Consider the following 5,851-nt stretch of genomic DNA (forward strand, 5'->3'; position numbering starts at 1 on the left):
TTTCATGATAATTCAAACAAAGTAATACTGCATCTCATAAAATTTCTAGTGAGTTATTTTGTTTTACAAAGAATAGTTAAAGTGAAATAATACATGTGAAACATATTGCAAAGTTTAAAGTGCAATACAAATGCAGAGTAAGACATTATTGGAATACATTTATTCCCACAAAAGTGATCAGGAATTTTTGAGGAGGAAAACGTTTTAAGATTAAAATTTAAACTTGATATCTCCTATCTTCTCTTCTGGTTTTAAGGTGATTTCTTTTTACTTTTACTGCAGTGAACCACCTGCTTTATTATACATGTAGAAAGAGCCAAAGAAGAGTTGATATGGTGTTTGCAGCCCGAGAAATCCAGGAGAAATGCCAGGAGCAGAAGAGAGGTTTGTACACAAAGTTTATAGATCTGACCAAGGTCTTTGATACTGTTAGTTATGAGGGCTTACTGAAAATTATGTCAAAATTTGGTTGCCTAGAGAAGTTTATAAGCATTGCACATCAATTTCATGTTGGCATGCTTGCCCAGGTTCTAGATAATGAAAAATACTCTTGTGCCTTCCCAGTCACCAGTGAAGTGAAAAAAGGATGTGTACTTGCTCCCATACTTTTTAGCATGTTGTTTTCAGCCATATTGTCAAATGCTTTCAATGAGGATAAGCATTGTATCAGGGTCAGCTACTGTACTGTTAGTAAATTCTTCAATTTGAAAAGGCTAAAGTGAAGAACAAAGTAGAGGGGATGGTGGTGCATGATTTTCCATTTGCAGATGATTGGGCATTCAATGCAGCCTCTGAGGCTAAGAAGCAACAAAGTATGGATTGTCTCTGCTGCTTGTGCTAATTTTGGCCTAACAATTAACACCAAGAACATACAGGAGCTCTATCAGTCACCATCACACCATTCATACATGGAACCATTGGTTACAGCATGTGGAAACATTTTGAATGTTGTGGATAAGTTCACTTACCTTGGCAGTATGTTTTCTAGGGATGTAGACATTGATAATGAGGTTGACACATACATTTCTAGAGCTAGTTTGGTATTTGGGAGGCTCTGAAGGAAAGTATGAGAGAGAAGAGGTATTATTAGACTGACTACCAAATTTAAGGTTGACAGAGCTGTGGTGCTGACCTCATTATTGTATACTTGTGAAACCTAGACAGTCTACTAGTCCCATGCCAGGAAACTGACTAGCTTCCATTGGAATTGTTTTAGGAAGATTCTGAAGATCACCTGGCAGGATAAGCTATCAGACACTGAGGTCCTTGTTCAAACTAAACTGCCAAGCATTCAAACTAAGCTTCAGAGAGTACAATTCTAATGGCCTGGCCATATTGTTTGAATGCAAAATGTATGCTTACCAAAAAGACTATTTTATGGAGATCTCATATAGAGCAAGTGTTCACATGGTGGTCAGAAGAAGCGATAGAAAGGACACTCAAAGTCTCTCAAGAATTTGGGAATTGATTGTTTGACATGGGAGACACAAACACAGTCCTGCTCAGCATATCATGCTCACATAAAAAAATGTACTGTGCTCTATGAGCAAAGCAGAATTGAGACAGCTCAAAGGAAACTCAGGATGTGTAAATGTGCAGTATCCTTCCTAAATGTTCATATGGACTATTTATGCCTGACCTGTGGTATAGCATTTTAAGCTTGTATTAATCTGATCAACCATTGTCAGACATAATGAAACTTGACTCTACCATAGTGGTGTCATTCTGGTCCTCTTCAGGAACAAAGGATATCAACCAACCCAACTGTCTGAGACTGGAAATATGATTTCTAGCTGTATAGTCATTATTATAAAACTTTCTGACAAGAAAGCGATTTCAATGCTTGGAGTTAGAGTGCATATCGATTACTTATAAGAAACACTTTGAAATCAAAGAGTCAAGATTCTCCTATTAAAATATTCAAATGGGTGATTTCACTGGTTATTGTGGGACTCATGAACATCATGGGTTCAATATCTTCCTGTTCTCATAGCTAATGTAAACACTGCCTTTGGTTTTTGCTCTTTAACCTCTGTTTCTACCTAGCAGACTTCCTAAGGCCTCTTAGATTAAAGATAAAGAATGAAATAGAAGCTTTAGAAATGCATTAGTATCTGATGGAAGTTTTATTCTTGATATAACCAGAAGACAAGAAAGTTGGAAAAGGGACATCTGTAGAGAGTGAAAGGTTGAAAATTTTTCAAAGGTTTATTTGTTAGGAACATATACTTTGAATATTCTCAATTCCTGGAGATCTTTTGAAACTGTCTTCACAAAATGGACAGGAATTCCTGTGAATTCCAAATACTGCTAGAATAACATGATGCCTCCTATTGTTTCATTACTGATTCTTCCATTTTTCAATGGCTATATGACCCCATCAATGTGAATACTCCATGCAAGTGTACATCAATAAGCATCTACAGAATTTTGTTCTCTATCACTATTTGTGTCATTCTATAAATTGTCTGTAAGAGATACATGTGCCAGAGGCCCTTCTCTTAGCATTCAAATATAATATGGGAACCAGTGCTTTGGCTGTCTATTATCTTTAATTTTATAAGACTGACCTGTCTTACTTTCCAATCATATATCTCCTAGATGATATGTTTTTTCAACTTCCTTGCACATCTAAGTTACAGTTTGTAATGTGCTTTACCAAATTATCTCCATTGTCTTTTGGAGAAATTGAAATTTTGCTTTTTCAGATACTATAATGTTTCATGATTCATGACCTTCTAGTATCACTGACAAAATATTAGTGTCTATATGTAATATAATATAATTAATATAAGACATAATAAAAAAACATGACATAACACAGTACAACATAATGTAATAAATATAGTTTGATATACAATATGGTATAATGTAAAATAATGTAATATGATGTGTACAATATGATATATTAAGGGAGAATCATGGAAATTTATAAAATGGAATCTTTTTATTTATTTCTGAGATGAGTTCATTTTTTAATCTGCGGTGCTTGTCTAATGTTACATATGTGATAGACCATCTTGGTGAACTATATTCCGTAGTCTAGACACCAGTTATTTTCATAAATTTAATTTTTAATGTATGGACTATGAGGCCAAACCATCTTGTGTTGTTGTGGATCACATTTAGAAGACTATATTAGGAAGCATCAAATAGATTAAAACATTAACTTTGAAAAATAAAAACTTTTACTTTCAAAGTAAGGCATCATAAAAATAGGGTCTAATATTTCCATATTAGGGATATGATAATATTCCTTGAACACACTGTATACCCTTGTCCTTTCTAACTTTATGTTAATATTGCATTATATTTAGGGATATTTCCATATTAGGGATACATTCCTAATACATCACATGTCCTTGCTTGAAATTTAGAATTCATACACACATGTACACCAGGGACAGTAGAGAGTGTGATAATTTAATTAAATTTGTCCTTTTTCCCCCAGGATGAACATAATTCAATTGGAAGAAATATACGTGTTTGGGAAAAAATCTTAAACGTTTAATTTCAAGAGACTTAACGATAAAATATTTTAAGATTTCATATAAAATAAAATGTCAAAGAATACTTAATGTTCTCTTTTTGAGAAAGAAAGTTGCAACATGGAATGACCTATGGATTAAAAGATGCCATTGGTGAAAGAATAATCTACTGGAGAAGGTATGAGATGGGATGAAGAAGGAGGGCATAGTGCACCCACAGAAATTATACTGCAACTCTAAAACACATACTATGTACTCAGATCTGCTGGGTCTGTCAGGTACAAGTGACAATCATCATATCTCTAAACAAAATTATTTTATGTATTGTACCAGACAGAGCAAATTACTACTAAATTTATTTTATGAGATGTTATGTACAATTTAAAATGATGCAATTTTTATCTCATGGCTGGTGCCAGAATCCTTTCCCTAAACAGCTAATAAAAAAAGATAATTGGCATGACTTGCCAGTGGGTTGTGACATTATTGTAATAGATTCTATTCCCTGGTAAATTTTAGAGGTGTTACTAGCTAAAGTGAACGAGTCATATGGTATAATATGACATTGTTACATAAAGAAATTGATTCCAAAGGTAGATATTTTTCACTCATAAGAGTGAAAACATAACTAAATTTGAATAGCCAGTGATGAAAATCTCCCAAAATATATTTTTAAAAGGCTGAACCATAAATTTAGATTTTGAAAAAAAATGCTTGACATTTTTTAATTAAAAAAAATGAGGGAACCTGAATAATCCAATAGTCTATACTACCTTCTTGTAACACTTTTGAGTCTCCAGCACAACTCTCCGGTTCCCACATGGCACTGAAAATAAAACATTATAATAATGATAATAGAATAATTATACCTGGATTATGATTTTCTACAGCATTTTAATGTTTATTATGAGCTTTCCTTGTAAAAGCAAATAAGACTTTGAAGTAAGTACTATCTTTCACAAGACTTGTTTCCACTAGAATTTCCTATGAGATTGTGTCTAGATACCTGAAGTAAGCAAGCAACAAATATACATGCATATAATTTGCATATACTGACAGCTGTTTAGAGTACAGATGTGTAGTTTGGGCAATTTATTTGTTCCTGAAAAATTAGGAGTAAATTAAGGCCCGTTTAAAATGGACCATGGGGACAACTATATAAAGGAATATAGTGGCAGTATTAGTTTTTGTAAAGAATCATTTTAGAATGTGTAAAATTAGTCCCTAATTCATCTCTTTTGTAAGTAAATGATGATGACATATTTCTCATAGTGTGCAGAGCTGCAACTTGTAATTTTGACATGTGGGGCAGGCTAACTATGCACTCAAATTAATCATGGCAGGAAGAAACTCTTATAACAGCCCCAAGAAAAAGAACTGTGGATAGTACATACTGTTGAGGGAATGCTGCTTCCCAGAAAAGAAAAAAAAAGGCATTAGAAGACTGGGTTTAACTAAAGTATGCTTTTGTTCCCTCCAAATTTTGGTGATTTGGAGGAAAATTCTACTCACTTCACTCTAGCTATAACTTTGCAAGTTACCTTATTTAATACTAATTGCCTCTGTATTCTCAGTCAAGTTTTAGGTTGTTTTTTTACCTTACTCTCCCAGAATATTTTTATTCTTGATTTTTCTCTTCTAACCAAGTAACAAGCATAACCTCTACTATGTACCAGGCACTATGCTATGCTGGGGATGTGCATACAATGAGGAAAACAGTGCCCACTCTAAAAAAGGATATATCTTTCTTCCCTCTCTTCATCTTTTCTTTAGAACTACCTAAATTCTTTCTGAGAATAATGAAGCAAAGCAGGGCACAGCAAGGGACAACGAAATTCATTTTTTAGACATCAGGAAAGTAGAAAATAGAGGTAAGTACCCTACCAAAGGACAGAACTGCTTCACACTAGCGTGGTATAAGGATCATAAAGATTTTGGCCAAAGGGCACTAACCTTTTATTTAAAATAAAACAAGAAAGCTAATCAGGTTTCTCTGCACTCTTCAGCAATAACACACCTTATTCTCTCTTAAGAAATGTTTTTGACATCCCCTGCCTTTGAGTATTATGACGGGTCTTGATTGCAGTAATTTGGGTTAAAGCCATTGTGAGGTTAATGGCAGCCTGAACTCAAGTATTGGTAGCAACCTTCTGCCCTCATACTTCAACTAAAACATTTTGTTTCATAAATGTTTAATGCACTTACCATTCAATATTTTCTACTCTCTTTTTCCCCTTTCCTTATTAAAATCTAAGTTTCACAAGAAGTTCGATAACAAGAAATGTCTTATTTAAACTATATCTCTTCCAATATCAAGCAGAAGGTTCTGTACAGAGTAGGTACTTAATAAATATTTATACATA

At 33.7% G+C, this 5,851-nt stretch overlaps 1 long non-coding RNA gene across 1 annotated transcript; it reads left to right on the forward strand.

Annotated features, from left to right (window-relative positions):
* The first annotated feature begins 286 nt into the window (after window positions 1-286).
* On the forward strand, window positions 287-5,462 carry LOC140503055 (uncharacterized). The gene is made up of 3 exons (XR_011966691.1): window positions 287-384; window positions 3,452-3,666; window positions 5,262-5,462. It is a non-coding gene; the product is annotated as an uncharacterized lncRNA (long non-coding RNA).
* The last annotated feature ends 389 nt before the right edge of the window (window positions 5,463-5,851 follow it).

This window comes from Notamacropus eugenii, chromosome 5 (assembly GCF_028372415.1).
Source record: "Notamacropus eugenii isolate mMacEug1 chromosome 5, mMacEug1.pri_v2, whole genome shotgun sequence".
NCBI lineage: Eukaryota > Metazoa > Chordata > Mammalia > Diprotodontia > Macropodidae > Notamacropus > Notamacropus eugenii.